Source organism: Lathyrus oleraceus, chromosome 5, assembly GCF_024323335.1.
Source record: "Lathyrus oleraceus cultivar Zhongwan6 chromosome 5, CAAS_Psat_ZW6_1.0, whole genome shotgun sequence".
NCBI classification, from domain to species: Eukaryota; Viridiplantae; Streptophyta; class Magnoliopsida; order Fabales; family Fabaceae; genus Lathyrus; species Lathyrus oleraceus.
In genome coordinates, this window is record NC_066583.1 from 157948881 (window position 1) to 157964217 (window position 15337).

At 35.3% G+C, this 15337-nt stretch overlaps 1 long non-coding RNA gene and 1 other non-coding gene across 2 annotated transcripts; both read left to right on the forward strand.

Annotated features, from left to right (window-relative positions):
* The first annotated feature begins 7696 nt into the window (after positions 1-7696).
* LOC127080029 (uncharacterized) lies at positions 7697-9771 on the forward strand. Its single transcript, XR_007788002.1, has 2 exons — positions 7697-9290; positions 9443-9771. It is a non-coding gene; the product is annotated as an uncharacterized LOC127080029 (long non-coding RNA).
* A 4816-nt stretch (positions 9772-14587) lies between these two features.
* On the forward strand, positions 14588-14694 carry LOC127089626 (small nucleolar RNA R71). The gene has a single exon (XR_007791197.1). It is a non-coding gene; the product is annotated as a small nucleolar RNA R71 (small nucleolar RNA).
* The last annotated feature ends 643 nt before the right edge of the window (positions 14695-15337 follow it).

The following is a 15337-nucleotide window of genomic DNA, read 5'->3' on the forward strand; positions in this document are numbered from 1 at the left end:
ACAAGCACAAACATCACAAGATAGCAATATATTTACACAATAATGGACTCAAATGAGCAAAAGGAAAATGACATAAACATAAAATATGTGCTCAAGTGAGCAAAGTGAAAATCAAGATGAATAATAAGCAAGAAATAAATGGCATTAAAAGTAAATGACAAGAAATTAAAAGCTCAAATTAAAGTTAGTAATTGGTGGAGTTATGTTAGCTTGTCATAAGACAATGTAGCGCTATGTTAAACAATCGTAAATGGACTAATGTAGTAGTCACACCTATCTGAGGCCGGTCAATAAGAATATAGGCAAAGAACACAAGTTAGAGATCATGACTAGTAAGCCAAACTCCATAAACTTGTCATGCTAAACAAAAGGGGAAGGGCCTTGTATTGACTTTTGGTTATTTGCTTGACCAAGAAGTAACCTATCTTGGACACAAAATAACTCACTTGATCATGGATCAGGTTGAGTTTGGTTTGGATCAAAGAAGATTAAGCTCCTCATTTGTCAAGACCAACCTCAAGACTTTAACTCATTGGTCATTGATGGAAAGAAAGGGATGAAGATGAAAGGGATGGGAAAAGAAGACAACAATCAAATCCAATTGATCAAAGTTGATTCAAATCAACATCAATCAACACCAAACAGAAGAGAAATGAAGAAAACAAGTCAAGAAGTCAACAATATTTTTTTGGTATTTTTTGAATTAAAATAAAATGCAAATAAAAAATAAACAAATAAGGTTCAACCTCAAATTCAATTCAAATTAACTTCAAAAAGTCCAATTAAATTCTCATAGGTTCAACATATTCAAACAAGCTTTGACTAATTTTCTCACAAGTTTTTGAAATCAGAAATTAATTAAAAACAATTAAAAATAATTAAAAATAGCATAATATGAATTAAAATCTCAAATAATCTCAAATCAAATAAGAAATTGATGAAACTATTTTTCATTGACTTATCATGATCCATAAATGCTATGAAAAATATTTTTGGATTTTTTAAAAGTAAAAAAGTATTTTAAAATGAATTAAAACCATTAAAAAACCAAGTAATTCATAAAAAATATCAAATGAAGTCACAAAAATAATTAAAAATCATAATATGAAACTATATTTTTCAAGAAAAAATAAAAGAATGAAGTGTTTGGCATCAAGAGAAACATCTCTTGGTTCACAAGGTGGGCACTTGAATTACCCTAAAAGATATGTATGAGACTCAAAGGAAAATTCTATTTGGTCTAAGGAAACATTATATCACTATAGAGGAACAAGCAATTTGAAACCAAAACAAAATGGTATATTGAATCCATGAAGGAATAAACTCTGAACCAAAGAGTAAACATGCATCAAGCCAGAAAACAAAGGAATTAAGTGTTTGGAATCAAGACAAATATCTCTTGGTTCATAAGATGGACATTGGAATTGCTCTAAAAGGATATGCATGAAATCCAAAGGTATAAGGTATTTGGTTTTAAAGAGAAGGCATCAAGACAAATATCTCTTAGTTCATAAGATGGACATTGGAATTGCTCTAAAAGGATATGCATGAAATCCAAAGGATAAGGTATTTGATTTTAAAGAGAAGACAATATAATACTACCGAGGGATGGTAATGATTGGAGAATGGGAAAGAATAAATAAATGTGCTCGCCAAGGATTCGAAGCCTTGTGCCTACTGTCGCATCTCGAAAAATACGATTCCTCGCGATGGTCGCGGAAAAAATTATGTTCGAACAGAGTCGCCACCGAACTTTATTTATCCCAATGAAGGAATAGGAAAATATCGATAAAACCTTTTGAATAATAGAATCATGGTCGTCGCAACCATATTCGGGTTCGGGAGTGGATTACGTAAGGGGAAGGTATTAGCACCCCTTACGTCCGTTGTACTCAACGGGAACCTTTTAGTTCTAATTTGTATTTCGTGTGTTAATTTATGTTTGTTTGTAATCTTTGGGTTATAAAATATTGAAAAATAGAAATGGATGAGAACCTCAAAAAGGGAAAAGGGGAGGTTTTTTATTAGTGTGCTCGCGAAGATACAACAATCTCCTGCCTACGTATCCTTAGATAAGGAAATCAGAGCATTCGTAGTTCGGGAAACTACGGTTGGTTGGTGTCTTTTAATGAACGACTGTTTAAATCGCATCCTAAAGGCTAAACGTTGGCTTGTCTACTCTCGGCGGAGGCTTAAGCATTTAGTTTGTTGTGCGCATTAGAAAGGATTAACAGTGTTCTTTCTAAAAAGAGTTTCAGTCACACGGGGGTGACAAGTTGGATTAATATGTTGGATGTTTTGATTGGTCGAGATGTTTTTGGTTGGATGACGATTACTCGAATAGTCGAGTTAGACAACTCGTATCCTAACAGTCGAGAAAGGGAATAGAAGACTCTAGACCACTTTCTTTTTCATCCTTAATTATAGAAAGGATTTGATACTAATTAAGGTACTTTAAACGGATGAAGAATACTCGGATAACCGAGTAAGACAACTCGTATCCTAATAATCAGGAAAGGGAATAGAAGACTCTAGACCGCTTTCTGTTTCATCTGAGTAGTTATTAAAAATAAAGTTGTATATGGTTGATGTATTTTAGCATAGACGACAGGTACTTGAATGGCTGAGTAAGACAACTCATATCCAAGCATTCGAGAAGAGGAATTGAAAACTCAAGACCATCTCCCTTTTCGTATAATCTTGATTGAGAATGATTTGACTTACAGTATGAGTTGGCGGAAAAATGACAATTATTCGACTGACCGAGTAAGAGAACTCGTATTCAAACAATTGGGGAGAGAAGTCGAAAACTCAAAGTCATCTCCCTTTTCATTTCTCTATTATGAAAATAATTTGATTTAATTGGGTTTGGAAGTTTATAGAGAAACGACAATTATTTGACTAACCAAGTAAGAGAATTTGTATTCAAATAATTGAGGAGAAAAATTGAAAACTCAAAGTCATCCCCCTTTTCTGGTTTCTTATCATAAAATGATTTGATTTGTTTGTGCTTAGGTGGATAGAAGTGACGACTATTTGACTAACCGAGTAAGAGAACTCGTATTCAAATAATCGAGGAGAGGAGTTGAAAATTCAAAGCCATCCCCCTTTTCATTTCCAAATGGTATCTAATTGTGATTAGGCATTTTAATTTAATTTTAAAAATACTCGATGTTGGATCGAGGTTTGAATTGGTGTTTGTGAATAAATTGTATTTTATTGAGTGAATCAATCATCTAATCGATTATTTAATAACCGAATAGGTCTCATTGTAAGAAAGCCCAAGAGTAAGCTATGTGAGGTTGATGGCGATGCTTTAAAAGCGATCGACTTACAAAGGTGTTTGAAAATGGGCTTGACTTGGAATCAAGAACTGTGTGATTTTTAGTGGTTTGGAATTGATGAAATTGAAATGGTTTTGGAAATGATTATGAAACAATAGTGGAAAATGATGATGAAATAAGTCGGTCAATTTTTAATTAACAAAATTAATCGATTAAAGCTTGATTAAAATGATTAATTAACGTTAACTAAGATTAATTATCAAAATTATTTAATTGAATCAAATAATCAAGTTAATTAAAATTAATTAATCGTAATTAACTAATTAAACAAAATTTAATTAATTAATTATAATTAAAAGAGAAAGAAGTAGGTGACGATGTCGGTTTAAAAAAGTTGAATTGAATTGGTGGTAATGTGCTCAAACCGGTTTATGCGAGATAACAACGTTTAATGTTATTCGCGAAATCCAAACGCGGTGAAATGTTTTGTTACTGTATTGTAATTTGACGATATACCGACATGAAATTGCCGGAACCGCAAAGAAAAATTTATTTATGGCACAATGAAGACCGAATAACAAACTAAGCAAATTGTAACACTGTTGTCAACAATGGCAAACTTTTCTTTCTAATCTTCACATGAGGTGGAGATACATGAGCAAATAATATTTCTTCCACTTCATGCTCTATAATTAACAAATAGATTAGTTATTCAAAACAGCACCCATTTCCAAACTTCAAGAAATAATCATGAAACCAATCTTTATTTCTCATGTTAAACATATATCATGTTCTAAAAAGAGATATGAGTCTTTGCACAAGACACCATAATGGACCTGTTAGTAAAATAAAGGACTTAACCAAAAAGTCATTAGAATAAGCACCATAAACACCATATATTCTAATAGAATAAGCCATGAATACATATGCCCCTTTATAAACTCCCCTGGAAAAAGACAGCATCGCTTTATCAGTATGTAATACTGAACCAAAACAACAAAATCGTGATGGTTTCAAAGGAGGTGTTTAAATTCTCATATAGGAAAAATAATGGATTAACATTTAGCCTCCTCAAGCAGAGTGGTTGTTATTCCGCACTTCTTTCAATCAAAACGCAGTTTGGTGCTCTCACAGCCATACCGCCACAAGAAAATAAACAACAATACGCAATATGAACGCGTCTGTATAGTTATTCCAATGAATGCATAAACACATCCCATTAAACCAAAAGCACATAAAAATGATAAAATAGAAACGATATATATAAAAAAACGTGAGGAACACCAACCAAAACGTGATTGTTACAGTGTCGTCGTCGTGGGAGTCACCGGAGATTGGAAGGTTTCCAAAATGCCGTCGATGGTGGTGTGATACGGTGAGCTGATTTCGTTGAACCTCAAAGCCTCCCGGCGGAGGATGAGCCGTTGGAGATTGCTTTGGACGATTCTGTTTGTCGGAGAAGAGGGGTTTTTTGTGAAGGAAAGTTGTGCGATGGACGGCGGAGGTGAGATTTACTGTTGAGGGAGTACGGCGGCAGATCGGAAAGAGTGACGTTGATGGGTTTGGTCGTCGGTTAAGAGGGAGGCGAATGGGGTTTCCGGTGGCGAGGAAGATGGAGGGTTAACGGCATATGAGGGTGGAGATGAAGTTAAGTGAAGGGTGTTGCGGCGATGGTGGTTTGTCAGTGTGTAGGTACGTTGGAGATGAAGAGGAAAAGTCCTCTTCTTGTTTTCTTTTCTTTTTCGTTTTTCTTTTTTTCAAGAGTGGCCGAGAGAGATGTCGTGAGGGATGTGTGGTATTCCAGAAGAGGAACAGTGACTGAGTGTATTGAGAGGATGAGAGTCGTTAAAGAGTGTGAGGTAGCATGAGGGAGTGAGAGAGATGATGGAGAGTGATTGAGTGTGAGAGGAAACGTGAGAGAGTGAAGGAAATCTGTGTGAGAGGATTTTCAGTGTCCAAAAACAATAGGAATCCAATGCTAAAATATTTATTAAAAATTCCTAAAGAGTAATTTTATTTAAATAATAATAATAATAATAAAATAAACTCTAATTTGGATACTAGAACAAAGAAATAAAAGGACCGATTATAAATAGAAGTCGGATGAAAATTTGCTCAAAAAAATAAATCAGACACATTAAAATGATCACACAAAATATACTTATTGAAAAAATACAGCGTTTCTTTAAATTCTGAACTAAATTTGCACCGGTTAAAAGGCTCAAGCGGGTCAAAACGCAACTGAAACAGCTGCTTAAAAATACAACGAGCACACGTTAAACTACATGAACCGTAGATTAACAATACTGGTGTCTGCAATTTTAATTTTGAAACTTTTTACCCGCCGATTTTGCACGTACTTGAGGAATTATTTAACCGAATTATCTGTATTTTCAAGAATTTATTTTGACCGATATTTTAGGTACTATTTATGATGAAATGCATGTTATGCTGTACAACTGATGCAAATTGAAATAAAAATCGAATTTATGAAATTTTTGAAATGCCCGGACAAAATTGGGGTATGACACCTACATATTTCCATTGTGCAATGAGAAAGTCGGAGCTCTGTAGTTCATGAAAACTAAAATGGAACAAAGAAAAGAGAGATTTGATGAAAATGTTGAAAATGATAAGTTGCACCAAAAGACAGTGGTAGCGTGGGTATCAATAAAGGTAAATAAACTTTGAACCATAGAGTAAGCATGCATAAATCCAGAAAACACAGAAATTAAGTGTTTGGCATCAAGACAAACATCTCTTGGTTCACAAGATGGGCACTGGAAGTTCCCTAAAATGATAGATATGGGACCCAAAGGAAAATGATTTTTGGTCTAAGGAAACAATATATCACTGTAGGGAGAACAATAAATTTCAAACCATAAGGAACCAATATATTGAATCTATGAAGGAATAGACTCTGAACAAAAGAGTAAACATGCATTAAGCCAGAAAACAAAGGAATTAAGTGTTTGACATCAAGACAAACATCTCTTGGTTCATGAGGATGGACATTGGAATTTCCCTAAAAGGAAATACATGAAATCCAAAGGGACAAGGCATTTTGGTTTCAAAGAGAAGACAATAAAATACTGTTGAGGGATGGTAATGATTGATGAACAAGAAAGAATAACTCAACATGCTCGCCAAGATTCGAAGCCTTGTGCCTACATATTCTCATTGTGCATTGAGAAAGTCAGAGCTTCGTAGTTTAGAAAATTGAAGCGAAACAAAGACATCAAGAGATTTAAAAGGAAATAAAGATGGTAATGAAAGATGAAAAAGATTTGGCATTCATCGAATATGAACCACACTAAAGTCTATGAGTAAATATGAATATGATGAGCAACTGGGTCATTCGTCCAGTACCTAAAGATATTCAGAATGAGTTAAGGAATTGTCCACTCTCACTCCTTCTTTACTACTCAAGGATCATGACATGTGATTCTCGTCTTAACTTTTAAGTTGTTGAGGAAGACTCTCCTTTGTTCTCCTTATGATGAAGACCTGTCAATCATTTGATTTGAATTTCACTAAAATCTATGAACAAAGGAGAATACCTTGAGCAACTGGGTCATTTGTATCGTACCCAAGGGTATCCTAGACAATGATAAGAATGCTCTACTCTCATCATTCTTTGTTACTTAAAGCTCATGGTGTGTAACTATTATCATGATTAACAAGTGTTGACCTTTATTGTACTTGAAAAGTAGTCCACTATGTCTGCAATGTGAAGGCCTTGTACTGAATTGAGGTGATGAGCTCTTGATTTCGAATCTAGAGGTCTTGAGCTCCTAAGGTCCAGCACATCTTGAGCACGAGGGACTTGCCCTATCAAGTGATCAATGGTATTTTGATCCCTTGAATTTGATTGGGGGATTAAGCATAATTCAAAGGATTTGGTTGATCAAAGTAACGTTTGATCAACACATAACCAGTGGGGTGAAAGATCAATTGAATTACGTACAAAGGATTGAGGATCTATAAACCCTAATTAATTGATCAAACTATTCTAAAATACAATCTAAACTAAGGGAACACGTCAATGATATATGGATTATCAATTATCTACATGAATTAAGCTAAAAAGAATTAAAGTTCTATTTAACATGGTAATCATGGTAATCATGATTATATTAAATTAATCCCAAAATTCAAGAAAAAAATAATTATCATTTCATTCTAAAATATAAGAACTATATTAATTCTAAAATTATGCATTAAAAAGTATTTTTTCTTTATTTTTCCATTAAATAAATGCTAAAAATAACCTAAAACCAACAAAAATCATAAGAAATAGAAACATGGGGTTTTGCTGCCAAACAGGGTGCCAAAAGCACCCTGGGCGCTTGGCCCATGAGATAGGCCTAACATGCCATTTGTAAGCTACACAGAGGGGTGTAAGGGAAATTGGTAGGTGAGAAACAAAAGAGTGGGTATGAGGCCCACAAACAAATCTAAAGTACAAGCACGAGGGATTAGGCGCCCTTAATTCAAACAGACTTCCTGTTTAAACAATACCACCGGGAATCTCCTACGTCTCTGTCGTGCTGGGAATCGCCTCCGGCGGTGGCGGAGACCTAAACATCACCAACTTTAACCCATTCTGGCCGTCTCACCTCACTCTATCAAAGCCCTAACTCAATTCGCTCAAATTCTCACTCACGACTACGAATCGAAGTAAAACCCGTAAGAACCCTATCTATCATTTCTTAAATTACACGTCACAGAGACGGAATTGGGAGCCCTAACCATATGGATTTGTCTCCCCCGCACCAAACTACATCATATCAACTAGTTTAGCATGAAACAAGGGAGGAACGAAGGCTTACCTACCGAAACAGCTCCGGTGGCTCCTGGAGATGGACGTTTGATGTTTGCTGATGAAAACCAGAGGCCTTCCTCTTCAGCTTTCACTTATAATTTCCTTGTTTAAGTTGCAATATATCGATCTTGAATCTTCTTCTCCTTCTCCAATCTTAGTCCGTAGGGATGACTGATTTGTTGTTGACGTGTGCGTGTGAGCTGGAGGAATTATTAAGGCTGAGCTCGGTTGTTTAGAGTTTCAAAGGTTGAGACTCTAGAAATTGTGAAGATTCAGAGCTTTTTATGTGGGGAGGATTTCAGTTAGAGAGAGTGAATGAGGAACATGAATATTGAGAGGGTGAGTTGTCGTAGAGCCCTAAACTGAATTGTGATCATGGCATTTATAGGCTCTCAAATTCCCTTAGAAACTCAATTGAAATTCGAATCAAATGCAAATGAAATTAGGAAGTTAGTTATGGAGTTTGTTTGAGTTAGTTAGGATGAACTCAGTGAGTTGATTTTGTTGACTCACTGAGTTGACAGTTAGTTGTTAGTTGATTAAGTGAGTTAGTTGATTAAGTGAGTTAGTTGTTAGCATTGTGAATTCAGCGCAAAGCTTTTGATTCTATGTATGTTTCCTTATGTTAGTTATAATGGTCTTCCAATTTGTGTCATGTTAAAAAATACAGGGGTTATATTATTTTTCCTGGAAAATGTAAGTTGTGTGTAGTTTATGGAAGTTTGCAATTGATAAAAAATGACCTGCTAGTGCATGTAATATTTTTAACTGCAGGTTTGTTAGTTTGATGGAAATTGCAGGTTGATTCCTTTTTCTGCTAAACTCTACTATTAGTCAGTTAGCAGTCTATGTTTACTGCACTTCTATTAGGGCTTCCATGAATGTGCTATGCATTAGCATGTTTGAATGACTGCTTAGCTGCTAGGTTATTTATTGGTGTAACTATTTGCTGCTATGCTTGTTTGGATGAGATGGTTAATTGGCTGCAACGGTTTTGTGTGTAATGATTTTATATTGACATATTGTTGCATGTTCAATCCTGCTAATGCTGCTTATGTTCACTTGAAACTCATGCTAGGCCTAATGCTTCATGCTTGTTTGCTTCTATGTTAGCTGTTGTGAAGGAAATGTTGAAATGGGCATGTAGCAAACCAAGTTGCAGCAGGGCTGACATGGAGCAGGTATGCATGTATGCTTGCCATTGAGTTGCAATATTACATGATGTATGCTTGTGAACAAATGTTGAATGATGTGTGGTGCATATGCCTTGAATCATGAATGTGTATGTGTGTTTGATTGGATCGGCATGCTAAATGATATGTTGTGAATGTAGGGATGATGTAGGACTTGGCATGTGGTCATGGCTCCAACTCATGGCAATTTGATGGAAAACAAAGCTTGGTGCAAAAGATGATTGCTTGTTCATGAAGAAACTTGGCCATGGAATCCAATGGAAAGATTGTAAATGATATGGACTTCAAGTAGAAATTAGGGTTAGGTAAATGGAATAGGCCAATTGACTTTGGTCAACTGGGTGACAAAAAAGTCAATAGTTGACCAAAAGTTAACTGTAGGTCAAACTTGATTTTTTTTTGTAATTTTGTTGTATAAACCATTTGTAAATGATATTGAATGAATGAATGGACATTTTTTTAATGAAAATGGTCTTTTGAAATCTAAGAAACAATGATTTATTTTTAAAGTTTGCCTTCCAAATTCCAAGTTTAAAACATCTTGAAATGACCCATAAATTGGACTAATGGATTAAAAACATTAAAGGGTTAGGAATGTATGATGGCATATGGACCAATGGATTAGGACAACACACCTTGAATCAAGGATTTATGGACCAAAAATGCCTAGTGCACCATGATGACAAATGACTAGAATGCACTATGAAACATCAAATGATAGATCATGAACCAATGAATCATGGAGCATGGACCAAGGACTTTGAATATACCAAAGAACTAGGATCAACAGACTTGAATGGAAAAATTGAATGCACATGATACGGATGGAAACTTGAACAAGGCCTTGGATCAGGTGAATCCCTAAGACATGGCATGTAGATCAAATGATTAACTTGATGGATGATTTCCATGAACAAAAGCACACTTGATGACTAATGATGCATGATATGATGGTAAAGAACCACACTCCAATGAATTAGGGTTTGAAACAACCTCAAGGTAAAAAAAGTCAAGCCTATAAAGCCCATAAGAACCAAGGCTTCCTAACTAGGGTTTCGTTGTGCACACCATCTAACCAAGGTCTTCAAACCAAACATGAAGCTCTAAAAACACATCCTAACACATGGGCCCATGGTTAGGGTTTAGATGATCAAACAAATGCTCAAGAGATAATCACAAGATCCCATAAAAACAACACCAAGAATGAATGATGCATATGAATGGAGTATGAATGAGTATAGATGAATCTTAAGTCAAAGATTGGATGAAAATATGAAAATGGGATGGCAAATTTTGGGGTATGACAACTGCCCCTATTTAATCCTCTTAGACCTAAATGCGGGAATTGCAGAGCTTTAGGGTATTCAAGGTAGAAGAGTATTAAATATAAGAATATCCAAAAAAAATCTCGTTAAGAATGGTTATAAGATAAGTACGTACAAAATATGGGATGGCAGGTAGACTTTTACAGGTTCATTTGCTGGGGGTGGATTGAAATATTATGTGGGAAAATAAACCAATTATAAAGGAGGAACATGATATGCATGTTATATGTTTGTTCTATTTGTTATGATGTATGAATGCTATGGGTCCATATAGGTGATGCTCACGAAGACAAGACCTTTCTGGTTTAATAAATGTTAGGGAAACTACGTCAGCCCAACTGAGTGTTGGAAAATGATTTACACAGGCGAGTATCAGAAGTCAATACAGACAAGTTGTGAGAAGTTAAGATCAACATGAGCGAATATTAAGAACTAGTACAGACGAGTACTGAAAAGGGATTGTCAACATACGAGTATTAAAAATCAAAATGGACACGTATTGTAAAAGGTAGGATCAACATGAACAAGTGTTAGAGATCAATACAGACGAGTATTGAAAAGGTTTAGAATTAACACATAAGAGTATTTAAAATCAATACGGATGAGTACTGAAAAGGTAATATCAATTAGGTCTTCTGAGGGTTGTATCGTGACCTGGTTCACAGTTTCAGAAAGAAAGGATATAAGGATCAAAACCTATTCTAATCCATCCATTCTTCGTGATGTTCTCTAGTCATACGTTCAATTAGCTTGAAACAAGCATCCATCTTTCAGAAAAGGATTTTGAATAGTAACAATGATGGTTATGGAAACCCTAAGAGTTTAGAGAGGAAATCACCCACCTTTTTATTTTCTTTGCAGCCACAGATTCGCTCTTGTTGATGAATTTGTTATTGATCCTCTTGCTTTTTTGTTATTTTGTTTTCCCTTATTTTTTCCTGGACTGATCCCTTGAATTTGCAGTCCACCGGGATGCCATAACTTTTGCCTAAGTCACTTATTTTCAAGTTCTTAACTTAGCATAATTTTCTTTTGCTTTTGATATTTTATTTCTCATTTTTTTTTGTATTGGAGCAAATCCTCTGACATTTGCTTGCTTGATTTGTTGCAAGGGCTATGACTGTCTCACTCCTTTTGTAGGTAAGGGATAACCATTATGAATTTGTGATTCAATCCTCTTGAGAGGGATATGATATGGTTGATCCTTTGATGGGATACTCTCCCTTTTGAAATTTGAACGCAAGGTCAAACTAGCTGAAGACTACCCTGCCCCTGGTAAAAATTGAGGGTTTTATGTATAGAAAGAAACTCCTACTTCAAGGCCCCAAGGGGTTGACTAGGGATTATCTTCCTTATATCTTCGTTGTTTAGAGATTTGAAACAATGCCTTACATCATCAATAAGATTTTATTCAAAAGCATACAGATAACGATCTCGTGCATTTTTATCATCATTCTCTTCTGATTTTGCTTGAGAAAAAGTTTGATACTGATAAATAAAATATGAGTGAACACGAATGGATTTAATCAAAACATGCACGTTTATTTCATTACATCATCTGAAAATCAGACAAGTTTTACAAATGAACAACAAATAAAAAACAAATAACAAACAAGAAAAGATTACAAATGAGACATGATTGAACAAAATGACATTGTTAACATGACTATACTTGATATTCATCTTGTAGATGCACCCTCAATTATGAGCATTCTTCATCAATGACTGCATTCACCACCATCAATCCTCACATTTGGCCCTTCCTCAGAAAAGGACAAGATCTTCTGATCAATAAGCTCTTGTACCTTAATTTGGAGAGGCCAACAATCCTCTGTATAATGTTTTATATGCCTAGTGTGGTAAGCACATGAAGCCTTAGGATTATGCTTGCAATGGCAAGGGAAAGTGGCAAGCGGAATCTCCTTTGGCACATTTGTTCCCATACGGACAAGGTATGGTAGCAGTTGAGCATATGGCATAAGGATCTGGTCATGCTGAGGATGCTTTTTTAATTATGTCTATTCTACCCCCCGACTTCGGTTAATTTTCACTGTTTGTTGACTTTGTAGAGTCTGACATACAAAAATTAACATATTTTAATCAAATCAAATGAAATAATTTTTTTTTTGAAAAAAAACACACTTACTGGTGGGTTGCCTCCCACCTAACGCTTCTTTACCGTCATTAGCTTGACGGTCCATGCCTAAGGCACTTCGGATGCAAGGGATACCCTTACGCCAGATACTTTTCCTTTATTCCTTCCTTTGTTGTCCTTGATACCCGTATCTTCAATCTTGTAGCATGTTTCTAAATTATCTGCATGTGATGTCCATTCATAAGCAATAAACACCACTTTTTCATTATTGAACTTCAAGCTATGTTCGCCTATTTCTAAATCTATTAATGTTTTCCCAGTCACCAAGAATGGGCATTAGAGAATAGATGAGCCACCTGTGTCTTCCTTCATATCCACTACCATAAAATATGCAGGAAAACTAGACCATCAACACGTAGTAACACGTCTTGTAAAATACCATGAGGATGAGTAACAGATAAATCAGCTAAAATGAGATATATATTACTAGACATGATCATTCCTAAATTTAATTCTTTTTCCTTATTAAGAGGCATTAAATTAATACTCGACCCCAAATCATATAGAACACGTGGGATCTCTACTCCACCAATAATGCAAGATGGTAAACTTACCTGGATCCTTTAGTTTTGTTGGCATTGTTTAGAGCAATTCCGTATCACATTTCTCAGTTATATTTACATGTTCTTTATCCAGCTTATGCTTTGTACCAGTTAATAACTCCTTCATAAATTTATCAAATTTTGGCATTATCTCTAAAACTTCATGAAAGTAAATACTTATCTAAAGCTTGGTTAACATCTCCTTAAACATGGTAGGCAACCATGCCTCATCTTCCTGTAGTGGTTCCTTCTTAATGAATGGATATGGCGGTTTCACATAATCTGGTAGCTATGAGTTAGGGTCATTAAGAATTTGTTTCTTAGTCCTTCTCCAAGGGGTGTTTTTGTCTATCAATTGCTCAATGGTGACCCCCTTCTCAGCTTGGTTACTCTGATTTTCACTCTCCTCTTTCATAGACCATACTTTATCCTTTTCAATCAAGACCTCTTCCACTATTTTATCCTTACCTATGTTGGTGATTACCTGAAAAACTGCTTCTAAAGCCTTGTAGGTCTAATTTTTAGGGTTATCCATAGTGTTACATGTAAATCCTACACCAGAACTAGGTAAAGAGGCTATTTGCCGAGATGGCTAAATAACTTGCATCTCCAAAAATTTTATAGAGGAGTCATGGTTCTTACTCATTATTTCATGTTGTTTATTTACCTGTTCAAAACTGCTCTGAGTGGCCATAATTAATTTATGGAGGGTCTCCTCAAGGGGTGAAAGTTTCCTTTGGGGTGGAGCCTGTAGATTTTTCTGGATACCCTAATTAGCAATTGTATTCTGATTATTGCTCCATCTGAAGTTTGGGTGATCCTTCCATCCAGGATTGTAAGTGTTAGAATACGAATTATATTTCTAGAAATTTTCAAATTGAGTTTTTTTTCACTTGACCCTTCCAAAAGCATATTCCCTTTGCATGTCCTTCTCCGTAGAAATCACATTTCAGTGTTTGTACCTGACTTACGTTAGATTGACTCAAGTTCCTTTCAGTTAGATTTTTATTCAATAATTCAATTTGAGCTAAAAATGCAATATGAGTATCAATAGCTAACATACATTTTGGTGTACCTGCAGTTTCAGTTTTCACTAATCTTTCACTCTTTGAACGATATTCATTCAACCACATCTTTTCAATCAAGTCTTTAACATGTGGTTCTGTCATGATTCTGACCGTGCCTCCCACGAAAACATCTAGAAGCATGCATGTTTGACCCTTGAGACCTTTAATAAAATTATGCATTTGCTTCATGATATTCATGTTATGATTTGGGCACAAGCATAATAAAATTTTAAACCTTTCTCATGCGTCATACAATGATTTAGTTTTCTGCTGCTCAAAGTTTGTGATTTTAGCTCTTCGTTCAGTAAATTGAGTGGTGGTGAAAAGTCTCTCAAATAATTTGTCCTCCAGCTCTTGCATTTCCATATAGTTCCATTTAGAAGGCAAATACCAATATTTAGTTCTTCCAATACGCGAGAAACTAAACAACCTTAGCTTGACTTGGTCTTCAGTGACATCAACTAGCCTGGACATTGAGGATGCTTCGTAGAAGCGGGCAATGTGCTCTTACAGGTCTCAAATTGAATTCCTGTTGAACATAATGTCTCTCAGACCCGAAAGCACATAATTTTTTTATATCAAAGTTAGCGGGGTCTGTCGGTACAAACCCTCTAGAAATTTGTCTTTTATCAATCCTTTTGCAGTAGTCCCCCATATTGGGTGGTGGTGGTATGACTGCCATGATGATTTCCTCTTCAGAGTCCGAATAAATCAATGAATTGTCTTCTACAAACATCCTTTAAGTTAAAGTCTCTTCTCTAACCGCTCTCCTGATGGCACGTACATTCCTTTCAATTTCGGGATCAAATGATGTCAATTATGATCCCGAGTTACGCATACACAAACAAGAAATAGCTCAGTAGCACTGTAATTAAACAATTACGAGAAAACAAAAATAAAAACAAAAACTAAATAAGTAAAATGTTGCACAAACATTGCCTTATTG